The sequence below is a fragment of the Camarhynchus parvulus genome, chromosome 3 (assembly GCF_901933205.1).
Source record: "Camarhynchus parvulus chromosome 3, STF_HiC, whole genome shotgun sequence".
Taxonomy (NCBI): Eukaryota; Metazoa; Chordata; class Aves; order Passeriformes; family Thraupidae; genus Camarhynchus; species Camarhynchus parvulus.
In genome coordinates this window covers 107,468,611-107,482,111 of record NC_044573.1, presented here as the reverse complement: position 1 = coordinate 107,482,111, position 13,501 = coordinate 107,468,611, and the positions used below count along the sequence as shown (strand labels likewise).

General features: G+C 43.0%; 1 protein-coding gene across 8 annotated transcripts in view; it reads left to right on the top strand.

Annotated features, from left to right (window-relative positions):
* RUNX2 (RUNX family transcription factor 2) overlaps nucleotides 1-13,501 on the top strand; it is a 215,802-nt gene that overhangs the window by 133,361 nt on the left and 68,940 nt on the right. The window lies entirely within an intron of this gene.

Here is a 13,501-nt window from a genome sequence, read left to right as displayed (position 1 = left end):
GCTGGTTACAAGATGTGCAATGAGTACAAGAGGGAATTGTAACATGAAGGGAATCAGCGAGGTGGTGGCAGGGGTTGCAAAGAACAACATTGGTATTTTTGGTTTCTTTGCAAAAAAATGAAATTTTAAGGAGGGTAGTGTGGTAGCTCTGGGGCTCTTCACCTCTTACCAGGCTTCAGAACAAGCAGAAAAGAAAGGAAAAGCTGCTTGTCGCACTTGTAATGAGAAGCAGATGGTATCAGTCAGGTTAGGCCAAGGGACCATCCAGGACCCATCACCTTCTCAGCTTGGCCAGAAGTGGTCCCTCAGTTCCCCTGGAGCTCAAAATCAGAATATATACATATATTGAAGGTTTCTATCTGTATCACTGTATTTAATAGCTGTTGATACAGGTCTGTGAATCTGCTTACCCTTAGGTAGGTGGGAATTAACCTCAAAGGAGCTGCTGGATCAATTATATTTCCTATAAGTCTGTAGTGTCACAGTCTGATCAGACTGACAGAGACCTTATGAGATCATATGATCTGTGCTCCTGTGTGGAGAAATAGGATCAAACATCTGCAGATGATTCCTGTTGAGTGGAGCCAACTAGTTATGTGTGTTGTTGCCACTGAAAACAAAAATAAAACTACGTCCCAAAGAAGGGATCCCAGCCAAAAAAATTAAATACAGTTGAAATAGCTAATTTGAGTGCAGTTAAGAGACAGAGTTGGACCGGGTTTGTCAGTCTTCAAAGTATAGAGACCTCTGTGAAAAATTTAGATACCCTCAAGGGTGCAAATTTCAAGGCCTGGGATCCAGTCTAGGGACTGACCACTGAAAAACAGACCTTCTGCAAAGGTAACTGGCTGGCCAAATAGGAAGGGAAGCAAGTGCCTCAAAAACACCAGGAGGGCTGCTGACCTGAAATCTCTGCAACATAAGAGTCTTCCAAGATGAAATGGCTCATTGGAAGAGGCATCTCCCAGAAGCTGATCAGAGGAAATCCCCAGGAACTGTGATGTGGATGCTGGCATGGCTGGAGGAGCCACGGAGGAATCCTGGCAATGGGAAAAAGGCACCTCTCTTCCCGCTTTCTCCCTCTTCCTCTCTCAAATATCTCCCTCCAAAGGGATTTTTTTGTTTGTTTGTTTTTGTTTTCATTTTGATTCCTGCTAAAAGCCAACCCGTGTTGTTTTCTTTTTTATGGGTGAAGAGGCGCTCAGGGAGGATCTAAGCAGCACCAGAGCCGAATTGGGAGCCACTGTATTAGACTCCAAAATTAGATAGGAAGCTGAGTTTAAGGGTAGTCCAAACCCAACCAGTTCCTCATTTGGCCTGGCCTGTGTAGGTGGGCTAGACTGGTTTGGAGCTGTTTTTTGGACAGGCTGTTTGCCCGCGGAGGAAGCCATTCCAGCCGCAGTGGGGCTGGAGCCGGCGCCTGGTGCTCAGCCGGGCCAGCTCCTGCTCTCACTGGCCTGTGCTGCAGATGTACTGGAGGCTTGGTTTAAAGCAATTCTGCTGCTGGCTTTCTCAAGCAGATGAAGACAACTGAAGGTGCTAATTCAGGCTGAGTTTGTAGGCATTTTTTCATCTCAGAAATCAGGATTGCCTATGAAATTTTATTTCAAGTCAAGTTATCTTTGCTCTGTCTGACCTCCACTTTTTTTTTGTGTCTTCACCCATTGAAGAGCTTACAAAAAATGTCTGTTGGGTTTTGCCTTTAATCTTTATAACTTTACAACGTTTTCCAGCAAAGGATTTCATAGTATTTTCTAAACTGTACTACTAACTTTTGTCATTTGGCTCATATGAAGTATTGAAATATACATTGTATAGTAAGCAAAATTTACACAGGAAAGATTATTTGCCCAAATTCACTAAATAAGTCAATAGCAAAAGCCAGAAAGAATTGTATCACATTTTCCTGTGTTACAGCTCTAATGGTTAAGTGGGCTTTCTATTTATTCCAAATCACTAGTGCTGATCTAAACTTAAAATCCAAGATAGTGTATCTGAGATAAATCTCTACTGATGGTCTAAAGAGCTGCTAGTGGTGTAGCCTAAGGGGCTGTACATCAAACAGCCTCGAGCATGTTTATGGTGTGAGCTGTTACAGACTCAAGTCTGTTTCTTTTTCTCATCACCACCTTCCTGGGAGGATAAAACCCATATTCAGCCTTTACACTATGGAGAAGAAGCATTTATTTAGAGGTGTTCAGAGTTGGGCTGGTTTAAGCTTCATCTCAGCTGATGAATGGGGATGCTGTGTAGACCATCTTATAATGGATTGAAACTTTGCTTACAGTATTTCGCCTTAATTTAGTAGGAAGCTCAGGTTAGGTCTGAAAGGAATGAAAAAAAATATACAGAGGGATTTACACAGCTTTTATTAAATGAGATTGAAAATTGTATGTTGTTAAAGTGAACATAAGAAGGGATACAGTGCCTCTAGCCCTGCTGTACAGCTACGTTTAGCTGTGTTTTGCTGAATTTTGTGGCGGCTTGGTATCTAAACAGGCACTGAGTGCCTAAATCCATGGACTGAAACCTCTGTAGATCTTTACACAGCTCAGTATTTTTGACTCTTAGCTATGAGAGCAGCAGCTCCAGCAAAGAAGAGCAGCAGTTGTGTGAAAGGTTTTCCTCTATCTTCCTGAAGCTCATGGTGATGGTCCTGCAAGTCCTGCTCTGTGGCTATAGAGCCACAGCTTCACTCCTGCTGTGCCAAGGCTGTGACATCCCCGAGCTGTTCTCACTCTGCCCCATGACATGGGAGCAGGATTCAGCTTGGTGCTCACCTATGGCTCTTCCCACAGGGCTCCCTCTCACCCTGAGCCTCCTGAAATTTCCGTGGCCGGTGAGTCTTGAGTCACGCTGACGTGTTTGACCATTTCATCACAGGGCCCAATGTCACTACTGTTTGTGTTACTTGGGGGAAATGTATTCTCGCTGTTAGGGAAAAACTCTGGCCGTCACTGGGTTATTTTCCACTGTTTTCACTCCAACAGCATTATTGCGCCTGCTGCTAAAATCCTCAACCTAAGATGGAAATGCCTCCCTGGTATCTTCTCCCCTCTCCTTTCCCCAGTAGCCAGAAGTCCCATGGGCTCAGTGCCCTCTGCCGCCTTCCGCTGCCTCCGCAGGACCAGGGGCGGCTGCTCTCCCTCTGGGGACACAGGACTGCGTGCCGGGGAGGATCAGAAATCAACATCATGGCCCTGCTTGTGGACAGGGACCGAGGCTGAAAAAGCCCTTTGAAGGCAGAAGTTATTTTGGAGGAGAAAAGTATGGTTTTAATTGTTTAGATGAGGGGGTTTCGTGTTTTGTGGATGTCTGGGGGCTGGGGAGGTGCTCTTCTTTCTCTGTGTATGATATTGTTCAGGGAAAAAAAAAAATATCTACATTTGTGAATTTAAGTTTTTTTGGTCAGAAGTGTAACGATTCGTAGGGTTTGATTTTTCTCTGGGAAAAAAAAAGAAAACAGAGCGTTTTGAGAAACAAGGCCGAGTAACCAAAATATGTTTGTTTTTGTTTAAATCGTTCAGTAGAGAAATCGTCTCTTGTCTATTGTTAAGAGCGAGGTTTAAATCAAAGGCAAGTTCTACATATTCTAAAATATACAGACAACTCTTTGAAAGCAAAGCCAAGCCAAACTTTAAAAGAGACCTTCTCCTTGATGCAGAAGTTTTCAGTTAGTTACTGTGCTGGGGCTTGAGTGGAAAGAACCAGGCTGAGAAACAAATGGCAAATCCCGGTTTCGGCGGCGGAAGCCAGGAAGAGCATCATATTAATAGCACACGAGACCTTTCCACAGCCATCCTAGTCCAGGGCTTTTCCAGCAGCAGTGAGGAAAAGCCTTTGCAGTTTGTGGGTATTTTTTTTGTGTTCACATTTGGCTGTGGAAGTTTGAAGCGAGCGAATGGAGGGCCTGATCCTCGCATGTTGGGTGGTCCCTCCCACCGCAAATAACCCTATTGGAAACAGAGGGACTATTTGTGGAGTCATTTGTTTGTCAGGAAAAGTAGGGTTTGTAGGATACGGCCCCAATTAGCAGCCAAATTCCTGGTTATTTTCTCGTGATAAAAAGGCGGGTATCTGTTGCAGAGATGCACGTAGCATCTCTCCAGTTCCCATTTGAACTCCTGCCACTTGATCTGTGCTGCTTCCCACTTCCTCAGCCGTGCAATTATTCCACAGTAGCTCGGATGAGCTGGGTCCTTCCCTCCTGCCTGGCACTGACGTGGCCTCCAGTCCTCATCTGTGCTGTTTGGGATTGTTCTGCTCTCTGGTACCCATCAGTGAGGGCACCTGGCAGTTGCTCTTGAGCTTTGGCTCCAAGGACAGCAGGCAGGTGATATCTACCTCCTGCCTGGTACACCAAATACACCATCCCACAATAAACCCTGCTTTTAGTATGGCTTGGATACAGCCAACCCCATCCATGTCATGTCCTCTCCTGAATCCAGCATTTTCCAGGAGATTAACTTAATGGACAGTTTATCACTGAGTTGTAGCTTTTGGAAGGGCAGGAAGGAAAGGAAAAGACAGAAAATTTGTAAGGGAAGGAAAAAATTGCTCCTACAGGTTACCAGACAGTGGGCACCTGCCCAACCCATGCAGGCTGGCATAAGCAGGACCACGGCTCTGCTGATCCCATGTGAGTTTGGCAGATGCCAGGAGAGCTTTTTGGAAGCTGCAGGAATGCTGATAGTGTCCTTATTTGGGGGAGGAGGAGTGCTCTTGTTAGTTGTATTATTTTGTGACTCCCTGTTTTGGTAGCCATAAGTCATTAGTTGGTTTTAATTTTCTTTTTTTTTTTTTTTCCTTGAAACTGAAATAAGGACTGAAAGGGAAGAATTTTCCTTCTTTTTTTCCTCTTTTTTTTTCTTTTTTTTTTTTCTTTTTTTGGCTAATCTGAGGCACACTGCCACATCTGAAGCCACTTGGCTTATTATGGATTTCATGGAAACTGATTCCCTGAAAGTGTTTCCATATGTGTGTTCCCAATATATCCCATCCTTTTCTAAATGGGAGTACAAACTCGCACACGAGCTGGAAATGGCTTCAGGATGTGACAGAGAAGTCATATGACTGGAGTGGCACTGTGTGTGGCCCTCTCTGAAAGACACGGTGTCCTGTGTGCTGGCTCCTATCCTACAGTAGATCCAGTTTCAAAGAATATCTTCCTTCACGGCTTCTTAAAAATTCTTAATCAAGAAACAGCAAGGAATCCTCAATCCTCGGGAGAGATGTCCATTAGTCGAATAAGATGCGAAAGGAAAATTTGGATGGGGAGGGAAAAGGAGGGGTTTAAAGGGTGAAATAACAGAGCAGTGCCAAGGGCTTCCCCCCCTTCCCTGTCCCTGCAAAACATAGTTCCTTTGTGTCTGCTTGAGGATCAGATGGTATTTCTGAGTTAGTAGCATGCAGTGGAAAAGTACAATTCATGACAACATTGGAAACAAATATTTATACTGGACAGTTAAGGCACATTTTTCTGAAAAGAAGAAAAAAAAGAAAAAGAAGGAATAAAGTAGCCTGTGAGCCATGATGTATATTATCTTCCCATTCACTGGATTTAGTCAGGATTCCTGTCTCACTGCTCTCCATCGCCGTGCCTGCTCCACAGCCCTGTGGTTTCACCCCCTTGCTGTATACAACACTCTGAGGTTGCTATCCAAGAAAAGCCTCAAGTGCTCCTGCTGATGCCTTTCGGCTGGCGAAAAGCAGTGACTGAAATTCAGGCAGGAGAAGCTGGGGAAGAGTGAGCGGAGAGCGCTGTGCTCTCGTGTGCGTGTTTGTGCCACGCAGTGCTGCAGGGCTCCTGGACTTATTTCCAGGAAACCTTATTTACTCTTTGGTTCCAGTGCAGCCCGTAGATGGCCTGAGACTTTAAACAAGCAGGGGGCTTTTGATACGCCGCCAGTTCCTTTCCACCCAAATCACCCGTGACAGCTCCAGACTAGAGTCACAGATGAGAATAGCAAAGGCTGAGAAGTTCAGAGGCTCCCCATCACACCAGGTCAACAGGCATCCATGGGTGGCGGGTCATAACCACCAACCCAGGATCTATTTCTGCATTGTGACCATTTGTCCCCCTCCTGTGGTTCTCATTAGGAAGGTTTATAAATCCTGTATAAGTGAGGCAACATCTATAAATGAGATGGTGGTGGCTGAAGCTTCCACAGCTTCATTTCTGCTCCCAACAGTCCATCTAGGAGGGGTTGGTTGTTACATTTTGCTACCTATTGATGTTCCATAAATTTTAGATGAGCTATCTCTGGGAGTGCAGAGAGCAGCCACCTGTGTTTCAGTGCTTAATGTCACCCAGCAAGACCTCAGTGCCTTAAGGAAAGCAGCTTCATGCAGCAGAAAAGTGAGGGAGCAGGACACAGGTAATGACAGAGGCCAGGCTGAAGAAATGCAGAGAAACACCAATTTTGGTGTTAAGCAATATAACATCTCTGTTTGAGAAACGCTCTTCTTTATTTGCGCGAGTGGTACTTTAATGGCCACTACTAACTATGTTATTTATGGGGTGTTTCTCCCAGCAAAGGGCTTAGGTGCAGCACCATAAATTCAATGAAAACATCTATTTGCAAATTAATCTGTGGTATTTGAGGTGCCAAAGACCTGTTACCTAAATACCAGGAGGCACCAGTGTGCAGTTTACTGTGTGAACTGGGGTACTGAGGGACTGTGAGAAGGGATGCACTGGAATTAGGGTCTTGCCTGCTGTGTGTGAGGCTCTGAAAGGGTTAAAGTGTTCCTTCCTCTCTCTGACTTTTGTGAGGCTGCTGTGCTTAATAATGTTGCAGTTTAAATGGTCCCAACTAGGCCTTGAAGTTAACACCTTGTTGAGGTGAAGAAAAGGGGGGGGCAGTTCACACCTTTTCTGCAGCTATTGTTTGCCAGGAGACCTTTGTGGGGTGACCTGGGGGAGGGGGAAGGAAATTGAGAAAAAAAATAATGTCAAATGCTTTTTTACTTTCTTTTCTCCTGAACTAAAGGCAGGGAAAAGAGCATTTAAAAACATATCATTTCCTATGATAAATGGTTCCAAAAATCCAGATGACACGTGCTCATTCGGAAAGCAAACCAGGGAGGGAGAAGCCCGGTGCCTCATTTCTGTGCTGTTGCATGGCCCTCGCCCTCCCAGCACTTAGACACTCCTGCTGGATGTGTGGGAGGAATGTCCCTGAGCTCCTGCACGAAGCTGAGCACCAGTGTAGGTTTGTGAGATCAGGACCTAACAGCTACAGGAGGGAGAAGATTACAGGAGGAGGTGTTTTGGGATCCCTGGGGATTGCAGTCCCAAGCTCCATTCTTCCAGAGGGAAGGTGGTACAGCAGCTTTGGAGAGACAAAGGCTTGCCTGGAAAAAAACAGGAAGATGATGCTGTGTGTGATTCAATAAACACTTATTAGAAGAGTTTGTCTGCTAATAAGTGTTAGTCTTGTTCCCTTATAACAGGGAACAAGAATTTAACGAAATGAAGAGCAAAGTATCCATGTTCCCCTTATAAAGAAGGATGTTAGGGGAAAACCCAAAGAGATCCTGATGGAAAATAATCACTCCCCCATTAAAACACACTGCAAAAAATCCTTCAGACTGGCAAAACCAGGAGCTCAAAAATTAGAAAATCGCAGTACTTACATTGCCTGTGTGACTTTAAATCAGTCTCGTTCTGCTTATGCATTATATTACAAATTTTAATTACAGGATCACATGATACTTTTCCCACGGGGTTCCTGTCTCATTCAGTGCACAGGATGGACAGTGCTAACTTAATGAGCAGCTCTTCAATATTTTGTTTGCTTCTTGTTCTTTGCATTTCCTCAGGCCTTGCTTATTGTAGAGCATTAAGTGCTGCTCTGAAGAAGGAATCCTTAATTTCTTGCTTGGCTTTGCTCTAATATTTCTGCCATAGCATTTGTATGCACTTCACTGCAGTGCAATATTCCCAAGAAAAAAAGAACCCTCTTTAGAAAGAGAAATGAGACTGACCTTAAGGTCTCATGTTGTTCAGTGCACCCTCTGTGTGTCACCTACAGCACAATTTCAGTTCTGTCTGTGTCCTTGTGTTCAGACCTGTGATCCCGTTGGCTTCAGCTGCAGCTGGGAATGTTTAGCACACGTGCAAATCAGAAGCCAACATCTTAGCTGCACACAGAAAATGAGGGAAGTGAAAATGGGATTTGGAGACATTTCAACTGAGTCATGTAGGAGCCATGTGGCAGAAACATATAAAATCCTGTTAACTCAGGAAATAATTGGGTCTCTCTCGCCTTGTTCATTTCACCCCTTCTGATTTCTTGGAACAGTGAATCTGGGGAATATATAGACAATGGTCTTCAGTTTCCCCAGCTCAGATGCATCTCCAGAGGTGGCCAGCTTGGGCAGGTTAATGAGAAAGGAATAGCATCTTGTGTAGCTGAATGCTTTGTCACAGTGCATTTGGAGAACTAACTTGAATACTAGTGTTTCCAAAGTTTCTCACTCTTCACACGGTAACCTGAATAATATCCCTTTGTTTGCCTCCGGTTATGTTTATAGTTTCTCAGTTTCTAAAAAAATGCAAACCCCAAATAACCCCACCTTCCCAGATTTTACTTTGCAATGTTATAGGAACACCCACATGGTCTCCTTTCACTCAGGGTCTGCCATCCCAAAGAATGGAGCCGTCGATGGACTGATCCTTTTTAGGCTGGCATGGGGACAGGTGGCAATGTCCCTGTGTTTCAGCAATGTTTGCAGAAAAAATGCTAGGACTTGTGACTCCTGGATTTCATTCCAGTCTCTAGACAAGTGTCTTTGTAGGGGCACAGACTTTTCTGCCCATTTTTAGTCAGAGTGCTTATGATTTGTTCATATTTGGCTGGATTTTCATGACAACATCTCTCACACAAAAGCCACTCCTATTCCAAAGTTCAAGTCCTTACTTCAAAGCATGGAACTGGTACAGCTTTTCAAAGGAAGGCTCCTCAGAGTTTAAGATTGGTAAAACAATGTATTTTTCCCAGCAGAAGAGTTTCAGCTGAAATTTTAAAAACAAATAAATGCATAAATCAAAATTTAGCCTGAGACAGACGCCCAGCATGGACAATTTCAGCCAGAACATTTAAAGTTTGGCAAAGCTGTAAGAGACTGAAATTGTCTCATCATGTGAAGTGTGTGGCATGTTTCATCCAAGGCGATATTATCAGCTGTAAGTAATCCAGGCTGTGCTTATAATTCAGAGACGTAGATGTTGGGAAGGAAAAAACTATTTTAATAGGTCAATTAGTGCAATGTCCCAGCCTGAATTGAACTGTTGAACAAAATCCCACAAAACTTAGTTTCAACTTCAGCAAATGTCTTAACACTGAAGTTCCCTGAAACACAAGGGAATCATTTAGCTACTGGTAAATAAATTTAACTATATGTTGCTGAATTTCCTGGAGACAGACTGTTCAGTGAATACAGAATTACTCTGGTTTCATGCATCGAAAGATTCTACATTGACTTGATGGGCTAGAAATTTCCCTATGAAACATATGCAATAACTCAAGGGGACTTTTTTTCTTGTTAGCGAACATTTGTAGCATTAAATAGCAAAACAAATTGTAAAATTTTTAAGTTATAAAAATATCCTGTAAGTCTTTAAAGTAGATGACAGCTGACTGTACCTACAAGGAGTTAATCTGTCCGCAGTACATTATGATCTTTAATAATTGGTAATGATTGACCAAAGTGGTGTAAACCTGACAGAAATTTGTTGCCTGATTTTCTGCAAACCACAAGTGCAGCTTATTAATTGAGACCTGAGCATTAATTGGCATTAGTTTGCATCTGTAAACTGCAAAAGAGAAATGACCTTGGCAAACATGTAGCTGTGAATGGTGGAGCTGCAAAGCTGCCACAGGTAAAATTGGGGTTTGAGCGCGAACGCAAAACAATTTGAGCTGGCTGCTGGCAAATGCCCAGGTCTAGGGTTTTTAATGAGGCTTCTGCATCAAAATAAGTGAAGCCACATGGAATTTTAATTGTTCTTATTCTAAATATGAAACACACTGGAGCAGTATTCTTGAATCTGGGATGTTAGCATATATATTGGCATATTAACATGACCACTTTTCTGTTCTAAACATTTAGCTCTCAGAATATGGAGTGCCGGGTTATGTTAGGAAGGAATCAACCTGGAAAATTTAAAAATAGTTTAACCTGGACTTATTCAGATGTAAAATGTTTAGGTTTTTTTCAAAAAATACACCTGTTTCTGGGGTTTTTTTTTTTTTTTTTTTTTAATTTGTTATTATTGTTAAGCTCAGTCAGCTGATGAGACTGTATAGGAGAAGATAATTGCTGTGCTCTTCGATGTGTCCCTCTTTCTGGTGACACAAAATAAAGTCTATTCTTTTTATACAAGTGTTGTTTTGCAATGTGGTGCTCACGATGTAGAGCAGAGGGTCTGTGCTTCACCCATTTAGTGCAAGCTATCACAAGAGTGGGAATTCACAGATGCAAATGGTTTTCTTGATCTGACAAAGGAAAAATTAGCATAGAACTTTAATCCTCCTGGGGAGAGGAATAAATAAATTATTATAATATTATAGTTATTATATTATGAATTATATACTTGCACTGTCATGTTACTACATTGCTGATCCATGTCACTGTTTGTGCGCAGCTAGATATGCAAAGATGGGTGCCATACCCAGTAGAACTACTTCTCTTCCCAGCCCAGCAAAGAGCTAAACGTGTATAAATGAATAGGAGTCTGGGGTTTCCAAGTTCGAACCAAAATCAACCTTAACATAAGGAGGTAGCACAGAGAAAGGAGGAGGAGTAGAGTGAAAATGCATCAGCAAGATGGAACAGCAGTGAGGGTGGCAAGAAGCTGAGGTTTAGAGCTGACTTTTTAGTAAGTTTCCCTTAGAAATGAGACTTTAGAACAGAGAACTTTTTCTGATCTTTAAAAATTATTTTACATAATGGAGATACAATAAGGCTGGGAACAAATCACAATGTGCAGTGAGTTACAGAGACAGCAAAAGGCACTTGGGCAAAAGGGGAGTTGGAGAAGTGAGTATGCAAGGAGCTGTGCAGACACAGCCATGAGTGAGATAAGACAGGGTTATGGTTGTTTGGCCTTTGGGTAAATAGGATTGTGCTTTACAAGCAACAGTAAAAACAAACAAGTGTGGATTTACTAGGGTACATAAGGAGGTCTACAGCCCCACATTTGAAATGCCTACGTGTGGTGTGCACATTCCCAGTCATTCCACACAGACATAATCTCTTGGCAGCACCATGCAGATAATATTTGGATCTCTCTCTGAAAGGGAGATTGCCTTTTAATGTGTAAAACTGTGTGGAGACCTTTGTATTAAGAAAAAAAAGAGTGTTGGTTGCAAAGAAACCAAAAATACCAATGCTCTTCTACACCCTTAGACTCACACCAATTCCACCTTTGATTATAAAAGCCTTGTTTAGCTTCTGTCAGGGTAAACCAAGAGCAACTCCGTTCATGCTGGGAGAATTGCAATAACAATAAATAAATAAATTAAAAAAAAAAAGAGAATAAGCAGTAGCAGATTGAAACTCAGTATTTTGAGCAGCTGGGGAAATTATGTTCTAACCTTATATTTCCAGATACGTATCAGACCTGTTCACAATATAAAGGATAGTGTTCCAAAATTACAGCTTTGAATCTGGGTGGTATTGCCTCTGGCTATTGTTTGCAGTTGGGAACGAAAGAAGTTGCATCAAGTAGTAGAGTGTTTGCTGTAAAGGTACAAGTTATATTACATTCCAGGGAGCTGTGGTTGGAGGGGTTGATGATGGAGACAGACCCATTCACCCATAGGTCACTGATCCACTCCCAGATAAAGATAATAGTAATCACATTGTCATCAGAGTTTGGAATGGGCTTTTACTGCCCACTTACAGTTCTGTGCTTAATATTGTTAGAGATGGAGGATTACAATCCCCAGGTTTCAGGCTGATTTGGAGGCTTGGCTGGCTGTGGGCCAGGTCCTCCAGCCTGAACCCAAACTGCTCCTGAGCTTTGCCCCACTGCTGCTTTTAGGTATCATTGTAGACATGTGTTCACTGAGCTGGGAGAACAGGCCAGAATAGTGATCTAAATTCCAAAATGTGCCACACAAGGTGGCAGAGGCTGTGGAGTCTGTTTCTTACAGCAGAGTGGACCAGGAACAGAAGGGCTGGAAAGACCTTTCTTTTACAAAGCAATGTCAGCAGGGCAGATCTGAAGCCTGTCTACAAGGAAAAACATTGCTTCATCTTAAACTGAGGATACACAGAACATTTCACTGTTTAGCACATCAGTTTGGCATCTAGAAGATGCAATATTTTCCTTTTAGTTAAGTCAGGTTCAGCAGACTGACAAAGAGGTGAGTGAGCCCTTGGATCTGGAGGGCTGTGAAGCTGTAGGAGTGTCAGCAGAAAGTGCAGGAAGGGTCCATTTGATTTCATAATTTTTCCCCTTTATTTATACCCTGCTCTTTTCAGCTCTCTATAGATGTATGTGTCTGCTGCATACTGGCCATTGCATTTGCCTCCTCCTGCTTCCTCATTAGGCTTTCCCTCTTTCCCCCTGTCCTTTTCCCACACCCTCTTTGTTTTCCACTCTTCTGGCTCTCAGTACGAACTTTCACCATCTTTGTCTTCTGCTCCTGTCCATCCCACAATCTCCTAAGCACATCACCAAGCTAACGTTTGCTTTCCAGTTCTGCTCCAAAGCTTTGGGTGTTTGATGTGGGATTAGAAATTAGGCAAAATGAGTTTACCCATCCCTGTTTTGCGTTAGACTCCAATTCACAGCGTTACCATCCAGACGTTCACAGTAGTCATAAACTGTGTGGTCTTTTTTTTTTCAACCAGACTGCAGAGACTACATACGAAAACAAATTTTTTTTCAATGGCAAAAAGAGTGTTGGGCTTGTAATTTTCCATCAACTTCTCTGAAGAGTAAAATCTGCATTTTTTCTATGAGCTTAATGGCCTTGTCCATCCTTCGGATGCAGCAAACTGGTTTTTAGCCAAAGGAAGCAGCTGAGTGGATTCTCACCTAAATAAATTGATTTAAGGCAAGAAGTGGGTCTTAGTCACCCCCAGTGTAACTCTCCTGGTGTCAGTGGTGCAGTTAACTTGGTGTTGCCAGCTCTTGTAGCTTTACTACAAGTTGCAAAGTGATTTCTGCTTTTCTGGAAACCCCAGCTCCTGACAGCCTGTGCTGAGGTGGGAATCTCAGCTTTCGTGTGCAACCAGACCTGAGTTTCTCAAGAGGCTCGAGGAAAAAAACAGAGACACATGACCCTCAAAACTCTGAAACCAGAAGGCAAATCAACTCCAAGTCCACCTTTCTTTTTTGGCTCTTTTTTCAATCTCTTGATTTTTGAGATTTTTTTTTTTACCCCAACCTGACTCATGACCTTTGAGCACTTCAGGTTGGCAATGCTGCTCCCTCCATTGGCATCAGTGGAGTTAGACCAGGGATGAGTTTGGCCCAGCGCTT